The sequence below is a fragment of the Diorhabda carinulata genome, chromosome X, assembly GCF_026250575.1.
Source record: "Diorhabda carinulata isolate Delta chromosome X, icDioCari1.1, whole genome shotgun sequence".
NCBI lineage: Eukaryota > Metazoa > Arthropoda > Insecta > Coleoptera > Chrysomelidae > Diorhabda > Diorhabda carinulata.
Window position 1 is genome coordinate 13,465,189 of NC_079472.1, and position 12,763 is coordinate 13,477,951.

General features: G+C 35.2%; 1 protein-coding gene across 1 annotated transcript in view; it reads right to left on the reverse strand.

Annotated features, from left to right (window-relative positions):
* LOC130901607 (flotillin-2) overlaps positions 1-12,763 on the reverse strand; it is a 255,397-nt gene that overhangs the window by 195,155 nt on the left and 47,479 nt on the right. The window lies entirely within an intron of this gene.

The window sequence follows — 12,763 nt, forward strand, 5'->3', positions numbered from 1 at the left end:
CACCATCCCCTTAGCAAACGAATAATGGCCCAAACCTGGTTGAAGTCTGGATTATTTACCCCCGGCTAAATTCTATGTCTACTTACTTCGGCCATCCCATTTCGCCTAGCTGAACTCTGGGTAACTCGACCTCGGCCATCCTATAGTCAGCCAGGCTTGGTAAAATTCTAAATAACCCGACCTCGGCCATCCCATAGTCGCCCAAGGCGGGCTGAACTCTGAGTAACCCGACCTCGGCCATCCCATAGTCGCCCAAGCCGGGCTGAACTCTGGGTAACCCGACCTCGGCTATCCAATAGTCAGCCAGGCTAGGCAGAATTCTAAATAACCCGACCTCGGCCATCCCATAGTCGCCCAAGCCGGGCTGAACTCTGGGTAACCCGACCTCGGCCATCCTATAGTCACCCAGGCTTGACAAAATTCTAAATAACCCGACCTCGGCCATCCCATAGTCGCTCAAGTCGGGCTGAACTCTGGTTCACCCGACCTCGGCCATCCTATGGTCAGCCAGGCTTCGCTTGATTCGAAACTGAGGGACAATCGCCTGGATCTTCCAAGACGATCTAAATGCAAGAAAAGTTGTTCGCGCGCGAAGCGATTCTAAGCAAATGGTCGCAGTTGTCTCGGAATAATTGACATCGTTCCATTAGACCAACGTAGAACGGTCAATTCTTAATAGTACATCCAGAAATGTTCGAAAAAATAAGTGACACTAGAAGTAGAGGACGAATAATTCTCTATCCACGACAATGCGAGCTCTCACACATCAGTTCAAAAAAAAAAAACGTTTTTGAACAGTCAAAACATCGAACTGATGGGTCATTCCTTCTTATTCTCGTAGGTCGAAAATAAAATGCGAGGTCAACGTTTTTCTACACTTCGTTGCGTTCAAATCAAATGTTTTGGAGGTAACTCAATCGGAAAGGACAATTGGTTTAAACGCGTGAAAAAGTATATTTATTTTAAATAGATTTGATTTAGATGCAAAAAATTGTCGCACTGCATTTTTAACTTTGGATTAAGATTATTCCCTCGCAACAATTTCTTCATAGATCTACTTAAATAATTATCTGACGGCGCAATGTCTGGATTAGATTCTAGATCTGGTCTATTTCTTCGAGTTTTCTTCCGCAGCATTGTTTTCTTCCAAGCGAACCAGATATCAGTTGATTAAACCTCAATATTTCTTCGATAAAACCTCATATATTCAGTATATACTCCGGCATTAAGAGTCCCGCCATCTGGAATGATTAAGAAGCCTCATGATTCCATCAAATACACCTACACGAATCGACCTCTCTTTGCGACGGGTTTTGGTGATTGGCCTTAGTCGTCTAATCACGGATTTTCCATGTTTCGATTGTTAAATTGAATGAATTACTTTGTTTTCTACTGCTTCCTTTATAACCTCAATATTCTATGACCGGAAGATCTTCAAGTGTCAAATTTCGTTCGTTCATTAAATGTATCTTCAATTTTACCTATTTTCCTTGTTACCACGATCGTTTAATTAACATTTCCATTAAAATTTTACCCGCTTAATACAAAAAGATCTTACAAATGCCGGCGATGTTTGATCTAGATTATCCAAGTGACTCGTACGAAATTACAAAGGTAGCTGTTTAGAGCAACGATTCTCCGTATATGGAATTTGGAGACTAACCAGCCACTTTTTTAATTTCCATAATATTCACACCTTTTGCACATGATTTCGATGTAGAATACGCAGTGAATCCACTTCTGAAGAGGTCAACGTCGATGTGATTCAACGACTGATTGTTTCATTGCCTTATGTGGCTTGTTAAATGAAACGAATAATGAGTCAATGATTCCTCGCAGGTGTTTTTGTCATCATCAGGTACTGGTTTAAATTTTGTGCAATACACAGCTGAGGTTTATCATGGAAGAAGGGATCTTCACTGGTTGTGAAGCCACTGGCCTCTATTAGAAATAAGAACTTCAATTTTTCTTTTTGTAGCAATCATATTAGAAATTTAAATTAATGAAAACTTGGAAAGTGATGGCCAATACCAAGTTTTTCATCATTTGTCTAAAAACCACGTTGCCAACTGGATTTAGACCTCATTTGGACTCTTACTTGGATAAGACGGTTCCTATCTGATTATTTGATGAATCAACTTATCAGTTGGCAGATAACTTGGCCGCAACCAAGCTAGAGAATGTTCGAGTGATCTACAAGGGAGAAAGTTATTAGGACCTGGTTCAAACAGGATTCACTCCCCTACCGATAATTTTTGGAAGGTTGGGAACCAGATCAGTGAGGAACCACCAATCATCTTCTAACTTCTACCACAATCAGACCAACTGATTGTGAATGCATCGAAAGACTGCAACTTTGGTGTTGATTCGCGAAACGAATAAATCAATTTCAAAGAACGATCAGTTTCCCCTGAAGGAATATAAGTGGTGTAACATGCTAACTCATGAAGACCACAAATCCGAACGCCTCCCATCTTATTGATGTAGAGCCCACCATTAGTAAAATGTCAAGATCTCTTGGATCAGCTGCAAAACATTTTAAGGCTAGCAAAGCGACCTTGAGCTCAAAATGAGTAAACAACTAAAAGAATGCGACTAGAAGCGACTGTGTTTTATGTTTTTGCTTTGAACTTGGACAAATATTCCAATCACGAATGTACATAATAATTAAAGATCGTTTATGGTTTTAATGTTTAATTGATTGCCACATATTCGCGTACAAATTTCCAATCTATCTATCTATTAAAGCCAAATAAATAATCACTGATAAATTTTAATGTTTATAAAATGTCCTTTATAGTTTTTTGAAATTTTTCGGGTATTATATTTCAATAAAATCATTATTGGATTTTAATGAAAACGCGCAGAGATATGGAAATAGCATTTTTTATGAGGAAATTTTTTTTGATATTAGTTCGACGTGTACAATTAATAAACCAAAAATACTAAATGGAATCAAAAAATGATTATATTATTAAAGTACTACCCTTGGTTGGCTAAATATTTACCTAGACGCTAAAACTATGAGTGGAAGATTTTGGCACGCTTTCATTGATGTGAATTTTGCGTAAAAGAAATATAAAAACTTAAATCCAATCTCTCTCACTCTCCCTCATTGAGTGAAAGATGAACAGTCAAATCCATAGAAAAGAGAATTTTTTTCGTATAATTTTTTGGGTGGAATAAAGACAGAATCTCTCCTCTCTGCTACTAATATTTTTTGCTTTGCTTTTTATTCTAAAGATATGTTAAAATAAATTTAGCAACATTGCGTCTAGCTCTGTCTTTTCTTTATTTGATTATTTATAACAAGTAGACTAAAAAGTTGATAAATTAACTTTTTTTTTGATATTTGATATTATTTTTCAATATAATTGTCTTAGATTCAACGATTTCACTTGTCGACAAAATTTTTTTTGTAGTAACACAAGAATGAATACCTTATTGTGATAAAATATATACAAATACGAAAATATGAAAAAAATAAATGTAACACGTAAGGTTTTTATGTTACATTTATAAAACCATATTCATAGGTAAAATATTTAATATTTATTAAAAAAAAAAATTAAAATTTCACGTTTTTTAAATCGTATATATTGAAAATATTTATAGTTTACATTTAATAAACATGCCTTACATCCATTAAAATCAAAAACTTTAAAAAACAATCACTTTAAATATTGATTAGCTGTACTTTTTCCTTTTATGAGGGGTTGCACTTTCTTTTTTAAAAACCAACTTCACGTAATCACCCATCACGGCCTAATCCCATCGTCCTTGATAACGAATTTACATTGTTCTAATATCTTGGTGGAACCTTCCACCCTTCTAATTACTGACAGCTCCGAAATTTTCGGGAAAAAATATCAAATGGGAATGAAGGAAATGAATTGTCAATGACATTCGAGCACCGAGGGATTTGTAGTCGCCTTGAAGTTTATCAACTAACTGTGGATCAATATTGTTCTCCAGAAATCATCTCACTACACTAACAAATGCCTTCCGTGCGCTAAGTTCTTGTCTGGTGAACTTTTTTGCAAAATTGTCATCGTCCAGCAATTTTCTTATTTGTGGCCCAATAAAAATACTTTCCTTCAACTCAACTGGAGAAAAGCTTCTCTAATGTATTTGAATCCATCATCCTATTTATCCATAGCCTTTTTCATCAATCCAAGGACATTTTTGGGATCTACAAGGAGTATAAACTCAACATTTTGAGATCCCGATTGAAGCTCACTTCTTGCTTGCCAATTTTTTTTACATAGTGTTGATCTATTGCCCGACTGTCCCATAGACAAAGAAAACAACAATGTTTCGTGAAACCTCCCTGAAGTTCCATTAAAATTCTAATCACCTTCAGGTCCCCACATATCTGCCGCTTGTTGTAGTTAATTTTGTCTAAAAGCAAGCGAATTTTCTTTCATCTTCACAGAATGAGCAGCTGGTATAGACGGTTTTAAATTTTGTCGGCCAGTTTTTCGAGACTAACGCCATTTCTAATAAAAAAGCCTCTCGTCATCCCTTAGAAAAGGTCCAAGTACATGTGGGCGATATCCACTCGCTCTCGACGAAAATTTTGAACCACTCAAGTCTTGGGGCGAAATTCCAAAATCCGCGGAGAATCTGTCTATTTGATAGTTACATTCATTCACAATCTCAATATGAACGATACTTTGGACAAAGTACGGAGGCGATTCAGTCTCATCAAACCTACAACCGTCCCATAATCACCTATTGCACCCTCACGCAAAAACTCTTGTATTATATTGTATTGTCAATAAAAATGTTGCTTTATCCCCAATAATACTGTTCACGTCGAATTTGCATGAAACATTAAGTTAATAGATCTGGAAAGATCGCAGCGTTCAAGTTATGACCTTGAAATTTATTTAGTTGCTCGTGAAAAAAAAGGATCTCGGTCACCAGATTCAAATCTCATAGATCATGTATGGGTTTATGATTGGAATGAGACAGTCCAAGCTGCAAGACTTTGGTGTAGTTGAAAGTTGCTTTTGATGAGGTTCCTCGAACACCTGCAGATACCTAGATTAGTAAACGAGATTCTTTAGCTACGAAATCACCAAAACCGAGTATATATTGATGAAATTTATGGGTAATCACCCTATGAAACAGGGAACTATTTCTATTTATCAATCCGAATAATTGTTGTAGTAGAGATAATGAAAGAAATGTTTCAACAATATAATCCTAGCATGATTATTATAAATGATGATAGAAATATTTTAATATATTCCACATAATTATTAATAATAGAATTCGTTCGATAATTACCCAAAATGATGTAGTTCCATAAAACTGTCATTAAAATTCACACAATTTTGTATATAAAAAGGTGAGAAATTAACAGAAAGGCATTATTTCTAGTAAGTCACTAGTAAATATGTTCAGTAAATTCTTTGTCGTTGTTTTGGTTCTTCAAGTGGCCGGTGTCTTGATGGCGCCAGCTGTAGAAGAAATTAGAACCAGCGTTGTAGGTGACAGAAGAGTGCAAGATCTTTTGGATTCGTTTTCTGCTAGCAAATTGGTAAGTAATTGTTTATTTTTTAGTATAAAGTCTCCTTCAATCACTCACTCACTTTCAATTGTTCCATGGAAAGCTTCAGTAACTCCCTTCAAGCTAGTTGATTTTCTGGACAATTCCAAAAGGAAATTGTTGCTAGGAAAATTTCTTTGGCAACTAAATCTATTTAGGTTACTTTACTTCTTAATAAAATCAAATATTATATGTTCTTTGTAATTTGGGACGAAATGACTAGCTCAATACCAGATAAGCATATCTAGTATTGGATGCTTTTTGAGTTCCGCAGCACAGGCGACCAAAATGGAAAGACCAAGAGAAAGCTAACTGATCCATCACATACACAAGGTACTGTTTCAACATCGCCCATTATAGTTGTTATTTGATCATTGGTGGCAAAAAGATTATTGGAAAACCTCAAAAAACGTGACTAGAAGAAGTCGCAATCAATCTTAACAAATTCCAAGAGGGCAGGGAACAACTGGGGAAGTCAATAAAACAATATGTTGACAAAGAGATTGATGATTAATAAGAAATAGATTTAGAAATATCGAATTTAAAAGAAAGAAAAGGAAAGCGTCGACTGGAATGTGGACTCAAGCAAATAGAAATGAAAGATTTTTCATCAAAATTTCATTTCAAACCATGAGCCCTTGATTCTTTATCGTATCCATGGCGGTGTGCAGTGTTTTTTTTATTCTCGTTTTCAGCCACCGATGGAAATATACTAATTTAATAATTTTTTATTTTATACTTTCAGAAGTCGCCTAACAAAGTCGTTGTAACCACCACCACCACAACCACAACTAATAATTATGACAATGATCAGCAACTGCAAAGAATCTTGCGAGATCCCGTCTTGCTGAGACAACTTAAAGAATTTTTATATCACTTCTTGAAACTGTTCAATTCAATAAACAAGGGATCAACAACTCAGGTAAATATATCATTTCAAAAATTAATCAATCATATGATATAGGATCAGAAAATACCGGCAATCATTTTTCACTTATAGCGACAACGCATTCTTTTTTTATTTTCTCTGATATTTGAGATATTCACACCAATGTTGCCATATCTCAAAAGTTGCTTGATTTTTATTGAATTTTCATATTTTCAGGTGGTAACAAGCTCTGAGAACGTGGATGTTGAATCTGTTTTACAAGATAAATCGATCCGCGATATGTTATACAGTTTATTCAATAGGGTTTGTACAATTTAGATATTAGAAAAAATTAACAGCTATGGAATAATTCAGTTTTAATTTTAGAAAGACAGTTCATCCGGATTAGGAGATTTATTAACACAAATTCTCATTGAAGAACAGAACAAATCGACTCCAGTAATCACAGAAGTGTCTAAACCAATCGTAAGTACTGATTTTCTTTTTAGAAATAATTGATATTGATAATGCAAAATTCTGAATTAATGAAGCCGCCTGCAACCATAGCATAAATACCTCATCACATTACAGTTTTTTAAGCAAATGAAAGAGATATTACCAATACCAACGACAATTTTTATATTTGGTGGTTAAATGAAGGAGCCACATTGGTCAGAATTGGAGAAGATTGATTCGCAATACGTGGAGATTGAAGCCCGTTGTGGTGTAGCGACTAGCTTTGCTCGGCATTACCAAAGCAATTAAAATAATTCACAAGAATTTAGGCTATCCTTGGAGTAAAACAACCGACTCTTTATGCTGGTGGGTACTGGGATTAAGCTCAAGAACTTTGGAGGGCCGCGCAGTATATAAATAGTCATTCTACTAATAGGCTGGACTGGGATTTGATTTCTAATTTCCTAAGTCCAATAGTGGTTTGCTGAGCAGATTAGTCCAAGGCACAACTGGTAGTAGGCGACTAAGGCTAAATACTGCAGTTTGAATCTTTCAAATGAATCTGTATGTAAATTGTGTCAAGCTATCTGCTGCTCTAGCCGAGAGTCAATAAAAGCTGTGGTTATCACGTCTGGCGTTGTACAAGACTGAATTGAGCTTGTCGCTGGACATTTTGGTGTCCATTTAAATAAAAGGACAAAGAATTTAACTACCAGTTTTCCCAATTCCCGTACCCTATAGTTTTATCAGAATTCTAAAGAGCTGGAACCAGTTTTCTGAACAGGTAGACGAAGAGAAATTAATCGAAGGGCGATAGATCCGGCGAAAAGAGTGACTGCAGAATATAAAGGATGCATTTGGACCACCAAGTGTCTGTCAAAAAAGCAAACGAGTGTCATTTTCACTTTAGACTTGCTCATGTGAGTTTTTGGTCTGGGCTCCCTCGGTGGTAGCTTTTATTGACTCTGGGGTTAAAAATACTATAATAATAAATATTTTGGTTCGTCTATCAGATTTTTCGGTACCAATTTTGCAGAGTTAATAGTTGTTTGTCCATTTCACGCTGTCCTTAAACATTTTGTGCCGATAAAACATTCGTGCACGGCTCATAGAATCATCACTAAACCCTTTTAATACTTTATTGGAATTTTGTGTTGTATTGTTCATTTTGGCATGATTTATCTCCATTTTTGGATGTTTAAAAGATACAGTTTGAGAGTAAACTGCTGATTACACGTGATTTAACAAACTATTCATGGATAGAGAGAGGTTACTACACCATGCGGTTGAAGTTTCGTTGATATAGTCACCACAAGCACCTCAAATTCTTTATTTAATAGTCAAACCTTATATAGGATGGATCAGCTTGGTTTATGAACATTTTTAGTAATCATACGTTCATTTTTTTTCAAGATAATCAACAGGAACGAAGATGTCAATGTGGAAACAAACTCGAATCTCATAGATGAGTTGAAAGGAGAATTAAGAGGAAGAAGCCCCATTGACAGGAGTTATGGTAAGGTTATGACGATAAAAATATTAAGTAGATTATTTTCTTTATTCATTCTTCTTCTTCCAGTGCCTGCTTCATTCTAATGAAGGTTGGCAATTATCCTCTGGAATTCCTCTCGATCTTCAGTCTTGCGTATTAGATTTACGGCTTCACGTACATGAAACCAAACTCGAAGGTTTTTCAACCATGAAAATCTTTTTCTACCCAGGCAACGCCTGCCTTCTATATTCCCTTCCATGATCAGCTGTAACAAGACATACTGAATATACTGTCTACACCAACACTAACAATTACACTGTTTGACGCCCGTTTCGAAGGTAAATCTTCAGTCTCTGAAGACGATAACTTGGTTATCGAAACGGGCTTCAGACAGTGTAATTGTTAGTGTTGGTGTAGTGGTGGTGTAAACAGTTTGTTCAGTACGATTATCGCCAACGATTCCAGATATTCCAATTTAGTTGTAACAAAGCATATTTTTGATTTCTAAAAATGTTTCCAAAGTAGGAAGCTTTCCTTCTCTTTATGGTTAATAGTTATCGTTCTCTGTTCATTCGTCTTAGCACCTCGTCGTTGGTCACCCGATCTTTCCATGGTATTTTAAGGATCCGTCTAAAGAGCCACACTTCAAAAGTTTCCACCTTACGCATGCTGGAGACCTTTCCAGCTCTCAACACCATAAAGTAGGGTAGTCAAAACATAGCAATGTGTTCTCAGGTTAAGGTTATTGTGAGAAGCGAATTTAATTTAAAAAACGTGTTCCTGGCTATCTCTTTATTTGTTTTTATGTATTCATTAGACAAAAAGATTATTTCTTGAGCCACAATTTACGGAAAACGTGTCTATACTCAAATTAAATGTCTTCTAATTTTAAGAATACAATCATGAAATAAGATGAGGACGAATAACTGGTAAAAAGAATGTTTATGTTGTTTGGATAATACAACAGATATTTTATAGAAGTTCTATGATTTTGAATCTTACATTTTGGACACAATAACACACCAATAATTTTGAGATCGCTGCACACTTTCAATTGATGTTCTTCAAACTCAATTCTTGTCCTTAACATGGACGCTTCTTATTCCCGTTGTGCAATGAAGCAGCCTCACATTTTGTTTTATTACAATTTTGATTCATTGTTTCAAAAATTCTGGAATGTCCTTTCACTATTGAAAAAATCTGTATCTGGACGAGGTAACTTTCTATTTGATAATTTGTCATTCAGCTTGATTATTCAAGAATGATTAGATCTCTTTCATTATCATCTTTCGACATATTTCGATTAGAATTACTAGGAAGATTGGACATGGAAGATCTTTTGTATGTGAAAAGGAAAATATCTAGTACGAAAAATTAACCGAAAAATGTTAAGTTTCAGTAGTAAAACCAACAAAACAAGTGACAGTTATCCCTGCGACAACATGGGAACCTAAAGATCTAACAGCGGAAGAATTACAACAAGCAAGAAATGCCAAATACGAATTCGCCACTCAAATTCAAGACGGTATTGAAGGTAGTTTCCAACAGAGAGTTGAAATTAGAGATAACGGTGTTGTATATGGAAAAACGTCTTACGATGATGGAAACGAATTCAGGACTACGTATTACCAAGCTGATGCTGATGGCTATAAAATTACTGGGTAAATATATCCTTTCTTTTTGTTTTTAGAAACAGAAAAAGTTCATTATTATCAATTCATACATCGTTGAAAAGCTTATACTGTTGTCTATTTTCCCACATGTTCTCAACTTTAAAAACGGTACTGCAGCTTTTGCATTCCTACATCGAAGAAGTCTTCCACTAATCTGTTGAGAAAACGTAAGACTTCTACTCGGTCATCGTCGTCGCTCTTAAAGCGTTTACCACCTTGGTGTTGCTTTAACTTGGAAAATTGTTTGTTAAGAAATGAAGGCTTAATGTGGGATGTATAACAGCTGAAAAATCCTCCCCATTTTCTTTAAAAGCTCCTCTATTTGAGAAGCGTTCGTCTTCTCTAGCAGTTCTGGATTGTTCTCCGGAGTTTCACAATATATGTCAGTGTTTATTGTCGTCCCAGGTTGCAAGAAATCGTTGAGGAGTATCCCAAAATACAGTCTCGATAACCTTTCCTGTCGACTGCGTATTTTGGAATTTCATTGATGGCAGTGAACCGTATTGACGCCACTATTGAAATTTTTGGTTTGTTTCACTCATATGCTAAAACATCTTCTGTAATGATAGAGTCCAACCAACTTCTCCTTCTTGCCTATTCCCTCACATAGTTGAAGAAACTCGAGAGTCGAGGCTGCCTCCAATCACTAACCTAACGACAACCCAACGTTTCTTTAATTCTTCCAATTGTTCCATTCAAAGTGACTCTCTTTAAGCAAGTCGCTGTCTGGACAATCCCTTCAGAAACCGGCGATCTTTCACTCCTTACTTCATAGTGAATTCCGTGCGACTGTCAGCAAAAGCACTGCACAATTTAGGGTCGTGATTTCGATTGTTTTTATCTAACGATAATGTAGATGATTATTATTATTTTTACTTTGTTATACTATAGTAAAGAAATGATAATATTTTTTCAATTATCATCAATTAGCTTCAGTTATCTAAGTAATATGATGTCATTATTATTATTTTTCCAATTTTAGTGAAGAAGTACTACCTTCTAAAGTAAAGAGCCGTACTGGTGAAGCTAATGTACAGACCATCGTTAATGGTAACTTAGTGGATTACCATATTACCGAAAGCGATGTAAGCCATCCACTAAGAAGAGAATGATTATTACAATAATATTTTGAATTGTTTTATTGGCAAGAAATATTTTTTTATGATTATATATGTATAGATTTACATGATTGTTTATTTTATTAGTTTACAATACGTACAGTCAAATGAAAATGTTACGGAGGTCTCCAAAAATTAAAAAACAAAAAATTACATAAGAGATGTGGCTATTGAATAACAAAAATAGCTCTGCTACATAAAAAGTACGCACGCGCCAAAGGTAAACAATTGTTTAGCTTGAAACTTACTCCTTGGAATGCGATGCCTACCGCGTCTATAGACAAACCAGTGTAGCCGTGTAATTTAAGATAAATTTTGAAAAAAAAATGCAACTAAAGCTTTTTATAATAAATAATTTATTGAAACAAGTGTATAGCCAAGTTGATTTACATTCGGGTCACGTCAAAAACAGATGTAAATATCTAACGATCAAGTATTTCATGCGATTGCTGAATCTATAGAAATTGAGAAAGAATGTTTGCGGCAAATTTTATTTGAAAATTTATAAGAAAATGTAATAACGTGTGACGTCTGTTGAAGCTGTAAAAAAAAAGCGCCGCACGATCTGAAGAACCTAACAGAAGAAGATTTCCTGCACTGTTACGAACAGTTCGCTTGCATTCATGTATTGATAAAGGAAGGGTATATATCGAAGGATAATAAATAAATATACATAAAACCAAAATAAAATTTATTATATCCTCAGTCTTGTTACTTAATAGCTACACCTCGTAATTATATATCAGTAATCTAATACTTCGCAGTCGCCTTGTAATACCTTGATAAATAACTTAACAATCGATCAATTGAATAATCTGCCTACCTCCCAATTCACACTGTTGAAGAATTATTATTAGATATTTATCTGGCATACATGAACGTGCTCTGCGCGATCTTCCCATGACCTACGATCATGCGCGTTATAATTCCAGCGGTCTTAAATAATGAAGCGGAGACGTTCGATCTAATCAGTTTAGCTCAACGAGTAATATGGTGGGTAGATGTCTAGACGATTTGAACTGAGAACTATATATGAAGGTTGTACGGAATGTTTTACACTTAACCAGAAACCAGACCTTTTTAACATCAATATTTTTTATTTTTCCACTTCTTTTAAACTTATTCACTTAGTCCAGCTATGGTCTAACCTTTTTTGCAAATGAAACTTTGAGGTTATAAAACAGGGAAACGGGTAGACTAGATTTGATGAATACTGCATGATTGCTTTTTTGGAAGACTTTTGCATCACTTTTTGGGGAATTTTTCATATTAGGAGATTCAAGTTTCATCTATAGTTATGATTTAACGCGAAAAATCAACATATTTTGCTTAAACTGCGTCATTTCAATCAGCTTTTGATCAAAATTGAGCAAATTTGACAACTCGATTCACTATTTTCATTTTCAGAAGAATTTACATACTACAAGAAATTAAAATGACAAGTGTTAACATTTTCAAGTTGAGGTAGGCTTATACGACTAGGTCTTTGGTGACTTCATTTGAAGGACGGCAAAATTTTTGATGTGCCAGAATTTTAAAGACGATAAAAAATACAGACAATCCATTCCAAAAATTTGTTCGGATTTTGTTATGACTCTC